Raw genomic sequence first — 12,969 nt, 5'->3', positions numbered from 1 at the left:
TTCAGGATACATATGAAGTAAATTATGATGAATTAACTTCACAGGGTGTTGAAAGTGCACGCTATAAATGTGATGCTCCTTTCCAGTAACCATTGAGGGCCATATTCTGGTGATTTCTGTTTGACAAACATTTTGTTTTTTATCCATGATCTCATTTTTGGGGCGGCAGGTAGCCAGAGTGTTGGACTAGAGTGTTGAATCCCTGAGCTGACAAGGTAAAAATCTGTTGTTCTGCCCCTGAACAAGGCAGTTAACCCACTGTTTCTAGGCCAAAATTGGAAATAAGAATTTGTTCTTGACTCTGAACGACTAAAAAACTGGCGGAAAAAGTACCTAATTGTCACCCTTGAGTAAAAGTAGCTCTTAATAGAAAATTACTAGTCACCCAGTAAAATAATACTTGTCTAAAAGTATTAAAAGTAAATGTAATTGCTAAAATATACTTAACTATCAAAAGTAAACTATTTCTAATGACTATTTCAATGTAAGTAAACCAGACTGCACAATTTAGTTTATTTATTTACCGATAGCCAGGGGACACTCCAAACCAATAATTTATGTTTAGTGAGTCCGCCAGATCAGAGGCATAAGGGATGACCAGGGTTGTTCTCTTGATAAGTGCTTGAATTGGACCATGTTCCTGTCCTGCTAAGCATTCAAAATGTAACAAGTACTTTTGGGTGTCAGGGAAAATGTGTGGGGTAAAAAGTACACCATTTTCTTTAGGGATGTAGTGAAGTAAAAGTTGTCAAAATATAAATAATGAAGCAAAGTACAGATACCACAAAAAACGACATAAGTAGTACTATTTCTACTTAAGTACTTTACACCACTGCTAAAAAAACACTAAATATGTCCACAGTTTCAGCCCCCCCTCAGGTTCTCTGACAGGCTATTCCAGAGGCTGGGGGCATAATAACTAAAGGCTGCCTCTGAATGCCTCTTGGTCCGAGACTTTGGGATCGTTGAAAGGCCAGTGCCAGAAGACCTGAGGGACCTATTGGGTACGTAACTAAAAAGCATGTCTGACATGTATTGGGGTGCACAATCGTGGATTGATTTAAAAACCAATAGAATAACCTTAAAATAAATTCTTAAACGTACAGGAAGACAGTGCAGAGACCTTTAAAACCTGTGTAATGTATGCTCTCCATCTGGTCTTGGTCAGTACGCATGCTGCAGCATTCATGTTTTACAGTTGGCAAATGGCTTTCTTGGGTTGACCAGACAGGAGAACATTACAGAAGTCAAGCCTGTTTGTATTAAAAGCATGGATGAGCCTCTCTGTATCAGCCTGAGTGAGAAATTGACACACTGTGGGATGTTCCTCAGGTGGTAGAAAGCTATTTTGGTCACATTCCTAATGTGATTCGAAATAGAGTTCAGAATCTAAAATAATACCTAGGTTTTTTACCGGGTGTTTTATCTTTATTGCCTGTGAATTAAAATGTGTGGACAGATTCTCTCTGTGCTTTGGCCCCAACAATCAGTACCTCAGTCTTGTCTTGATTTAGCTGGAGGATGTTGTGAGCCATCCAGGTATTTAAATCACTAATACAGTAATCATTTATTTGTGGAGCTAAAATCCTCTGGTGACACAAATGTATAGTTGTGTATTGTCCCACAGTTTCGTCAAACTGTCTGGATGTCCTTTTGGTGGTGGACCATTCTTAATACACACAAGAAACTGTTGAGCAGCGTTGCCTTGACACACATCAGTGCACCAACTATCATACCCCGTTTGTCTTGCCAATTCACCTCTGAATGGCACACATACACAATCCATGTACCGAATGTCTCAAGGCTTAAAAATCTATACTTGACCTGTCTCCTGTCCTTCATCTACACTGATTGAAGAGGATTTAATAAGTGACATCAATAAGGGATCATAGGTTTCACCTGGTCAGTCTGTCAAGCAGAAGAGGGCCCCCTGGTGACAACATTTGGAAACTCAGGGTTTTCTCTAAACTGGCTTTTTTTCAAGCAACCTTTGATATTTGGTAGCTGCATACTGTGAAGAAAAGTAATGAATTGTACAATTTCTCCAACATAATTTATGAAAAATAACATGCTTTTGTACCTGCATTTGACTTGAACTTGGTGTGCAGAAAACTGTTTCAAGTTGCACAGGATACACAGTACACTGTCCAATGAAATGCTTACTTGCAGGTTCCTTCTCAAAAATGCAACACCAATAAGAAATAATAAAATATACAAATGTAAAGTAAATGGCTCAGTAGAATAGAATACATTTTTTAGCATACGTATAATACAGGAAGGTACAATTTATTGTCCAATATTTACATGTGTTGTGGCGAAGGGGCGATTGGGGAGCAAGAGTTTAAATTGTGCAGTATTTTGCAAGTCTGGTAGCAGCAGTTGTGATGTGTGTGTAGCATGAACATATACTGTATATGTGTGAAAAACAATCTGCCATTATATTAACAAAGTTTTAATTGAAGGTGGTGGAACCATCTGTGCAATGTCAGTTGCATTCTAAAACACAGAGAGAGTGATAGACAGAGAGAGAGTCATTATCTCACTTCCCTTTAGCAACAGTGGCTTTGTCATTCATGCTGAGAGAGAAAATCCAGCCAGGCAGGTGCACTGTGCTCATTAGGATTCCTCTTCCCCCAGCAGGCAGGCAGGTTCTCAGTTCCCCAGACACACAGACGATGTACTCTGATGGTCCTGTCTCTGGGGGATGGGGACAGTGTGTGTGTTTCGCTCTCTGAGTGTGTATGTGTCTCTTGGGGACGGGACACATTCATGTTACGACAGCCACAGAGGAATGGGTCGCTTCTCCTCCACAAGCTCTTACTGTAAATTGGAAAAATCCTGCTGGAATAATGACTGAGCAGAGGGGAGAAGGTAGAGGTAAGTGAGGGCTCATTTAAATGGCTGATCTTCCTCAATCGTGCTGTTGTTCAACTACTTTTTCTGGTCTGGTCTGCTTTGACAATGTATGTATTTAATGATGTTGGAAAGGCATAATTTATATGTGGGACATAGGCCTATTTTAGTGATTTGCCATCCATCCTCTTAGGCTATTGCTTTATCAAAAAAATGTAGGCCTCAAAGAATAAGGTCATATTCAAGTTAAGTTATAGTATAAATACTTTTAGTGAACTTAACTTATTAAAATAGATACAGCAAACCAGTGTTACAGACAAGATTATATTTTGTATATATCATTCAACCTTTCTTACTAAAACCCTGAAAGAATGTTTATCAGACAAATATATACTTACTCTTCTGCCTTTTTTATTAAACATTCTGTGCAGTCCACTTTCTGCTTGAGGTGGTTTTTTGACCGTGTCCTGCATCATCTATGTCTGGTGGAGAATAGACACACCTTCAGGCACGATACCCTGACTGCCTCAACTCTGCCCCCAGTGGACCTTTTTTAGAACAGCAGATTGAGACGTTGAGTGGCACTGCAGACAATATCAATTGTGCAGACAGAGCAGTGACTTAGAGTACTTCATAAATGGCACCTTGTTTCCTATTTAGTGCACTACTTTTGACCAGAGCTGTATGGGATCTAGTCAAAATTAGTCTACTATATACAGAATAGGGTGCCATTTGGGACACATCATTATAAACAGAAGATCTCATCTCAGCCACACAAAAACTGCACCGACAGAGAGACTATCTGCATGGCTGCTGTAAGATCATATCATATTTTATGTCTCTATAGGCATTTATTACCGTCCTTGTTTTCTCAATTGTGCAGCTATTCATGACGTTCATATTCTGCTTGGTCAGCAGCTTCTGGCTCGGCCCTTCCAGGGCAAGAGATAAATGTCAGAGATGAGCCAAGGAGGAGGCAGACTGTGTGTCCCAAATGGCACCCTATTCCCTACATAGTGCACTACTTTTGACCCGGGCCGTAGTGCTCTGGTCAAAACGAGGGCACTATGTAGGGAATGTAATGCCATTTGGGACGACCCCACAGGAAAGGGAGTATTTACTATAAATGGACGCATTGACTGGAAGACAGAACACATACTGTAAATACAGACAAGATGAGGAAGTCTAACAAACTTTTCCTCCTCTTACATGATCATCAGTATGTCTTAAATGTTTGTCTATTGCTTACCAATTTTATATATTTAACCTGAAGAAAGTACTTATTGGATAGTATTTGCATGCATTTAAAATGTATTCTGTGTATGTATTTATATGGGGGGAAAAGCCCAATTAGGTATATTAGTGAAACAGTGTTTTATGTTGGGAGATGTCAGTGGGTAGATAGAGGGTTATGATGGAGAGAGAGATGCATGTGAGGAAGCTTTATCTACCTCTTGGTGGAGCTGTTGACATGGCTGAGAAAGGGACTGAAAGGAGAAAGGGAGGAAGAGGGAATGAGAGGAGAGATTACAGCAGAGATTTAGAGACAAAGAGTGAGGCTTAGGATGAGAAAGGGATACGGAGGAACAGGGTAGGATACATATAGAGAGAGGAACACAGGAGAGAGTCTTCTCTCTCCCGCCCTCCCTCCTCTCTCACACCTCCTCCCTTGCATACATACTCACATACACGTATCATGTCTCCATGCTACTCACCCACACACTCCTCCTCCCATCCTGGATGCTCCCTCTCTATTTCTGTCTCACTCACATTGTTCACTGTTCCTTTTCCTCTTGAAGTCGTGAACCGTATAGCAAACACTCACACACACACAAACACACTCACACACAAGCACGTCAACTCCAATCAACAAAAACCGGAGAATGTATTTTTCGTACCTTTATTGCTTTAGTGTCTTCTATTTATACTCAAGTACCTTCCTTTATTTTGGAACTTACAGTAAGCAATTATATTATGTTTCTTATTCCATGTTTCCATAGTAACTGTGCCCATATTCCACCACGCAGTTTGATGAGATGTCACGTAATTAATTTTCTTGATTTTGTTTATAATGATAATTTTTTAAAGCACACGCACATCTGAGTAATCACGTTTCCGGTGCGTGGGAATGTGATTACTTCAAAGAAAAGAGAAACCAGCACACTGCTCAGAACACAGACATTTATTAGATTTTGTTTAGAAATCTCAGTCAGTTCCCACATTTTCTCTTGAGTAGATAAAGTGTGTATGTCTCTGTGTGTGTTTCTGTGTCTGTCTCTGTGTATCTATTTGTGTGTCTGTGTGTGTGTGTGTGTGTGCGTGTGCAGATAAAGTGGGTGGAAAGGGATAATGTTTTTCTGTTCCTCAGAGAGATAGGCTGATTGAATCCCTCCTGCACAAGACGGAAATAAATTAGAAGTTAAACATTGAGATCAATTGTATGGCTGTCTGGCACTCCACTAGCTTCCAATTAATATAAAATTGCATCATGCCAACAAAGATGCACTTAATTCAAAGCAATCAGTAGCATACACTTACAAAGCTTCATCAAGCTTAGAATACTGAGATGCAGAAACCATGTCATGTTACACGATTCATGTATCTCAAAATCCTATTTTCAAACCCTTTCTTCATGAAGCCATGAAACCACACCTTTATCTCAACCACCTGTTGTTCCACTTAACCACCACATTCTGAAAGAGAATCTCCAGTATTGCAATTGAATCTTTCTTCATCATGTAATTTCCAACTGCATCTTGAACAACAGCTATGAAACTAGACATTTGTTACTGTAACTCGAGCACCTGTTAGCTTAACCACACTCCACCATATTGCAAATGAGTCTGTCTGTAACCACATAAAGTCAAGGAACCAGTTCATTCTCAAACAACATCATACGTCAAGCAACAAAACCAATCAGTGGAACTGTGGGACATGAAAGCGATAAGAGCTGGAGGGTTTAACAGGGAGAAACTTTGCCAACCTGATCAGAGATAGAGCTAGGCTACTGTGTGTGTGTGCGCGCGTGTGCATGCGTGTGTGTAGTACTGTACTGTAGCGATTCTACACACCTCTACTGAGAGTAATGAGAGAAGCTTTTGTTTCTGAAACGGATTCAGAAACAATCTCTAGCCCCTTCCCCCTAGGTATAAGCAATCTAGTAGTTTGATATTGTCACCTGATAGGCAAAGTGGACATTTTGCATATTGCTTATCCTTTCAGATATACTGATCTGTGCTGGGGCTATGTGCTAGGGCACCAGGGGGGAAGGGCTAGGGGGCTATGTGCTAGGGCACCAGGGGGAAGGGCTAGGGGGCTATGTGCTAGGGCACCAGGGGGAAGGGCTAGGGGGCTATGTGCTAGGGCACCAGGGGGAAGGGCTAGGGGGCTATGTGCTAGGGCACCAGGGGGAAGGGCTAGGGGGCTATGTGCTAGGGCACCAGGGGGGAAGGGCTAGGGCACCAGGGGGAAGGGCTAGGGGGCTATGTGCTAGGGCACCAGGGGGAAGGGCTAGGGGGCTATGTGCTAGGGCACCAGGGGGAAGGGCTAGGGGGCTATGTGCTAGGGCACCAGGGGGAAGGGCTAGGGGGCTATGTGCTAGGGCACCAGGGGGGAAGGGCTAGGGCACCAGGGGGAAGGGCTAGGGGGCTATGTGCTAGGGCACCAGGGGGAAGGGCTAGGGGGCTATGTGCTAGGGCACCAGGGGGAAGGGCTAGGGGGCTATGTGCTAGGGCACCAGGGGGAAGGGCTAGGGGCTATGTGCTAGGGCACCAGGGGGAAGGGCTAGGGGGCTATGTGCTAGGGCACCAGGGGGAAGGGCTAGGGGCTATGTGCTAGGGCACCAGGGGGAAGGGCTAGGGGGCTATGTGCTAGGGCACCAGGGGGGAAGGGCTAGGGGGCTATGTGCTAGGGCACCAGGGGGAAGGGTAAGGGGCTATGTGCTAGGGTACCAGGGGGAAGGGATAGGCGCTAGGGAAGAAGAACTAGGGGGAAGGATTAGGTGCTAGGGGGAAGGGGCCAGGGAGGAATGACTAGGGTCTAGGAGGGAAGGACTAGAGGGGAAGGGGCTAAAGGGGAAGGATTAGGGGCTAGGAGGGAAGGACTAGGGGGAAGGGGGAAGGACTATGGCCTAGGGGGGAAAGGCGAGAGGGGAAGGGGAGTCGGGGCTAGGGGATAAGTGGTTGCTTCTGTACAGAGAGCCTAAGTAACCTACCAGAAAAAGTAGAGGGGGGGGGTCAGCCGAGTAGGAACACCAATAATGCTGAGACTGACTCAGACACCACCCACAGAGGAGATGATGCAATGTGAGGACATTGAGTCTTGTCAACCCCACCATGTAAACCTCTAAGGTCTTTATAATTACATGAGTGGGAGGAGTAATGTGTGTGCGTGTGTGTTTCTCCAGAAACCTGCCTTTGTCATCCAGTCTATTTGGGCCACCCTTGATGAAAATCAAGACACACACACTTTGGCTATAGTGTTGCTATGTCTGCAATTTCATGATATATTCACTAGCTTATAGTCATTTTAGGCCTATAGGCATTTTCTTCTAGGCAGACTGCACTACTGAGGTTCCAGGCTTGCCTCCCTTGATACAATTGGAACTAGGTAGAAAACACTCATCAAGAAATATCTTGCTCTCACACGCTTATCATTTCAGGTAATTTCTAGAGGATTTATGTTTTACAAATTTAGTTAGAATTAGAACTCAAATAAAAAACAGAACACACTCTTGGAATGTGTTCCCCATTTAGGTACATAAGGTTATATATTGCATTCCACTGAGGCTATATAGACTGTTTCAGGGTACTATGAACAAACTCCTTGAATAGCTGCACTTGAGTGAAAAATTGCTGAAACCCCCAGAAGTACATTTTGTCTTTAAACTAGAATGGAAAGTGGGTTAACCGCCTTGAAAATGCAGCCTAAGCAGTGTGCATAAGCTGGAAGAGCTTAGGGAGGATGGAGAGAATTTTCAGAGAGAGTGAAAGTCGTTCAGTGTTTCCAGTGCAGAAAGTGAATTGTTAGAAGTGCTGTGTGAATTGGTGTGGTGATGTCAGCGAACGGAAGTCATTGCAGAACAAAAAGTTTTAAATGCTGTTATGAACTCCGAGCCATGACCATCCAATATGCTAGAAAATGACATGTCACTCTCTCTTCAGAGTTTTCTCCTCAATTCAACTCAGACACATCAAGTGCCTTTTGGATTTGACTTATTTCTAAAACAGTGGCTGTCGGTGCCTTGTATGAGGATGATTATTTGTTTTATGATGTTAGGTTCTGACAAACAGAGTGAAAAACTAACGGACAACTAGTCAAAGCTCAAAACAACTTTATTCACCCACTGGGTCAAACAGCTGAGAAGACGAGACATGTTTGCACAAGCACATATACTATACCCTCCTTTTAGGCGGAGTTTCCTCCTTGCACATCCAGACAGCCAATACATCTCTGTTGCTAGGCAGGAACTTAATTTGTTCCTCTCATTGGTGTTGTCATTGCCCTGCCTCCTATGTGTGTATGTCATAGGACTGTTCCTTCTCACTTCATCTGACCTGATCTCGGGCCGAATTCCTCACTCCTGCCTAATCCAGGGCTCTCCAACCTTATCAGTGACTGAAACCAGACTGTTGCCCTTTGCCTCTCTCATTAGGAGCCATGAGATTTAACAATAACATGTTCTGACAGAATGTAAACTTTCTGCGCTCCCCCTAATCCACCCTCCATTTACCCCAATATATACAGTGGGGCAAAAAAGTATTTAGTCAGCCACCAATTGTGCAAGTTCTCCCACTTAAAAAGATGAGAGGCCTGTAATTTTCATCATAGGTACACTTCAACGATGACAGACAAAATGAGAAAAAAAATCCAGAAAATCACATTGTAGGATTTTTTTGTAGGATTTTTGAAAGAAAAGCACATTTTTTTGTCCTTTAAAATAAGATCAAATTGATCAGAAATACAGTGTAGACATTGTTAATGTTAACCATCACTCCTGTGTTCCAATGGCACGTTGTGTTCGCTAATGCATGTTCATAATTTTAAAAGGCTAATTGATCATTAGATAACACTTTTGCAATTATGTTAGCACAGCTGAAAACTGGCCTCTTTTAGATTAGTTGAGTATCTGGAGCATCAGAATTAGTGAGTTCGATTACAGGCTCAAAATGGCCAGAAAAAATTACTTTCTTCTGAAACTCATCAGTCTATTCTTGTTCTTAGAAATGAAGGCTATTCTATATGAGAAATTGCCAAGAAACTGAAGATATTGTGCAAGGCTGTGCACTACTCCCTTCACACAACAGTGTAAGCTGGCTCTAACCAGAATAGCAAGAGGAGTAGTGGGAGGCCCCGGTGCACAATTGAGCAAGAGGACAAGTACATAAGTGTCTAGTTTGAGAAACAAACGCCTCACTAGTCATAAACTGGCAGCTTCATTAAATAGTACCTGCAAAACTTCAACAGTGAAGCGGCGACTCCAGGATGCTTGACTTCTAGGCAGAGTTTCAAAGAGTAAGCCATATCTCAGACTGGCTAATAAAAATAAAAAATTAAGATGGGCAAAAGAACACAGACACTGGACAGAGGAACTCTGCCTGGAAGGCCAACATTCCGGAGTCGCCTCTTCACTGTTGACGTTGAGACTGGAGTTTTGAGGATACTATTTAATGAAGCTGCCAGTCAAGAAATTTTGAGGCAAAGGACATCAGGCTCGGCCGTTCAGAAGTATTTGGGGCTAACTCATAAATGATATGGATGCAATTCATTAGTAGAGTGAATTTGTTCCATAAAGTGTAGATAAATACATAAAAAAGTGAGAAAGATAACCTAATACACCTCTAGACAAAGAGTAAATGGGTACATCAATATAGTAAAACAGTGGACCTGAGAAACTAAGTTAACCAGGGAATTTAGATGTCTTTATATGTGGTAGTAATTAACTAACAGATTCATGTCTGTATTTCCAGTCATGTGAAATTCATAGATTAGGGCCCAATTAAGTTATTTCAATTGATAGATGTCCTCATATGAACTGTAACTCAGTAAAATCTTTGAAATTGTTGCATGTTGCATTTTTATATTTTTGTTCAGTATAGTTAAACAGTGGACCTCAGAAACTAAGTTAACTAGGGAATATAGCTGTGTTCTTGTCCACCAACCATCTCTTTTTATATGTGGTAGTAATTAACCTGTGGACGAGGTAACAACACTACAAAAAGGGTTTTCAGAGGACAAAAGGGAGTCGAAATGGAGTCTGAATCTTTTTCCTGTTCTCTGTTCTGCACCACTGAGGCCGAGACAGCTTTATGACTTCTTCACTGAGAAGCTGCACCTAATTAAAACTACTGGAGTCTGCTGTGTGTGCGTGTGGATTTGAGCTCCTTGCCTTTGACCATGCATAACTAATACCTTTTAATTAGACAAGAAAAATATAGACAAAAGTGTGTGCGTGCGTGCCTAGGGTGAAACGTGTGATTTGGTACATATGAATCATCCATACATGGACTACATCAATGTGATTCAATTCATTTGATTGCATCTCAGATTTCCTAAGAATGCCTCCTGTGTATAGTTGTACTTTTGTATGATTTAATTATTTTCTAATTAAGCCACGTGTATGGTTTTACTTGAATCACAATATGATTTTATCATTAATGCAACAGTTTGATATTCTAAGGGGAAGAGAATGGTTTGTTATTGATGTACAAATAGAGAGTAATTGACTCAACACCCACACAATAAGATATTTTTAAACACTTCTTACTGTATGCTTACACCCACACAGAGCATGATGGTCATAGTCAAATGTATTCAGATAAAGGCCTAGTTGGCGTGGCTGGGAGTATCCATCTCAGAGGGCCTTCACACACACAGTCTTGTACAGTGTGTTGCTTTTTATATTTTTGTTCAGTATAGTAAAACATTGGGCCTGAGAGAATAAGTTAACTAGGGAATATAGCTGTGTTCTTGTCCACCAACCATCTCTCTTTATATGTGGTAGTAATTAACCTGTGGACGAGGTAACAACACTACAAAAAGGGTTTTCAGAGGACTAAAGGGAGTCGAAATGGAGTCTGAATCTTTTTCCTGTTCTGTCTGTTCTGCACCACTGAAGCCGAGACAGCTTTATGACTTCTTCACTGAGAAGCTGCACCTAATTAAAACTACTGGAGTCTGCTGTGTGTGTGTGTGTGTGTGTGTGTGTGTGTGTGTGTGTGTGTGTGTGTGTGTGTGTGTGTGTGTGTGTGTGTGTGTGTGTGTGTGTGTGTGTGTGTGTGTGTGTGTGTGTGTGGACTTATGGACTGTGTCTCAAATGGCACCCTGTTCACTATAGTGTACTTCATTTGACCAGGGGCCATAGGGTTACACATGCTATCTGGAAAATGTGAACATGCTCCAACCATACATGCATCAAGGAGATTCAATACATTTATGACATCTCAGATCTCAGATTGCTTTTATATGCCTTTGTGTGTATATATATTTCTTCTAATTATTTTATAAGTAAGCCACGTGTCTATGGAAACACAGTATGATTGTACCATTAATGGAACAGTTTGATATTATAGCGGAAGATAACTATTTGGTATCGCTGTACAATTAGAGAATAATTGACTCAACACCCAAATTATTAGATATTTCTAAAAACCTCTTATGCATACACCCACAAAGAGCATGGTAGTCAAGAACCTGGCCATTGGATGTGCCCACTCACATTAGTAATAATCCCAGCATTATACCCATCAAGAACCTGGCCATTGGATGCGCCCACTCACATTAGTAATAATCCCAACATTATACCCATCAAGAACCTGGCCATTGGATGCGCCCATTCACATTAGTAATAATCCCAGCATTATACCCATCAAGAACCTGGCCATTGGATGCGCCCACTCACATTAGTAATAATCCCAACATTGTTACAAATTGGAATGTTTGTTGTAATTTACACCTCAATTAGGCTGATACAAATCCTTATTATTTTGTTTAATGATTTCAATTCAAGTGTCGTTATTTCTATATAGCCTATGTGTTCTCATTCTGAACTTCTAATGTGAGTGGGATGGGTGTGGCTTCACAAGAAACCTCTCACCGATTTGACAGCTCGAATGTAGTTACAACTCTGACACCACCAAAACACCAGCTATGCCAGTGTCGGCTATTCCGGGTTAACGCTTGAGCTGATTAAGTCTAGGCTTATGTTTCTACTTTTCCCAGGCTTGTCCTCTCCCTGTGGTCAATGCCCACATTCGACCCCCACCCTAGGGCACAACCCAAGATCCTTTCCTCCAGCCAAGTCTCCAGTGGTCAAAGAAGACAAAAAAAGAGGCCTGTATAATGCAGAGAAGAAACTTTACTGAAGTATATGTACAATACATGGTTATCTACTGACCAGCAGCAATGCTCACGCCATTCAGTAATCTTGGAAATGATTTAAAAGCGTACAGTATTATGAGACTGTAGAGGCTATATTCAATTACAGTGCATTTGGAAAGTAATCAGACCCCTTCACTTTTTCCACATTGTTACATTACGGCCTTATTCCAAAATTGATAATATTTTTTTCCCCTCATTAATCTACACACTATACCCCATAATGACAAAGCAAAAGGTTTTTTTTAAACATTTTTGCTCATTTATATATATATAACAAAAACAGAAATACCTTATACATAAATATACAGACCCTTTTGCTATTAGACTCAACATTGAGCTCAGATGCATCCTGTTTTTTTAATTTTATTTATTTAACCTTTATTGAACTAGGCAAGTCAGTTAAGAACAAATTCTTATTTACAATGACAACCCACTGTTCCTAGGCTAGCTGCCTTGTTCAGGGGTAGAACGGCAGTTTTTACCTTGTCAGCTCGGGGATTTGATCTAGCAAACTTTCAGTTACTGGCCCAATGCACTAACCACTAGGCTACCTGCCACCCCTATTTCCATTGATAATTCTTGTAGAAACATCTCAACTTGATTGGAGTCCACCTGTGGTAAATTCAATTGATTGGACATGATTTGGAAAGGCACACACCTGTCTATATAAGGTCCCACAGTTGACAGTACATGTCAGAGCAAAAACCAAGCCATGAGGTCGAAGGAAATATCAGGAGA

Source organism: Oncorhynchus gorbuscha, linkage group LG07, assembly GCF_021184085.1.
Source record: "Oncorhynchus gorbuscha isolate QuinsamMale2020 ecotype Even-year linkage group LG07, OgorEven_v1.0, whole genome shotgun sequence".
In the NCBI taxonomy this organism is placed as follows: Eukaryota; Metazoa; Chordata; class Actinopteri; order Salmoniformes; family Salmonidae; genus Oncorhynchus; species Oncorhynchus gorbuscha.
Note: the sequence above shows the minus strand (reverse complement) of the source record.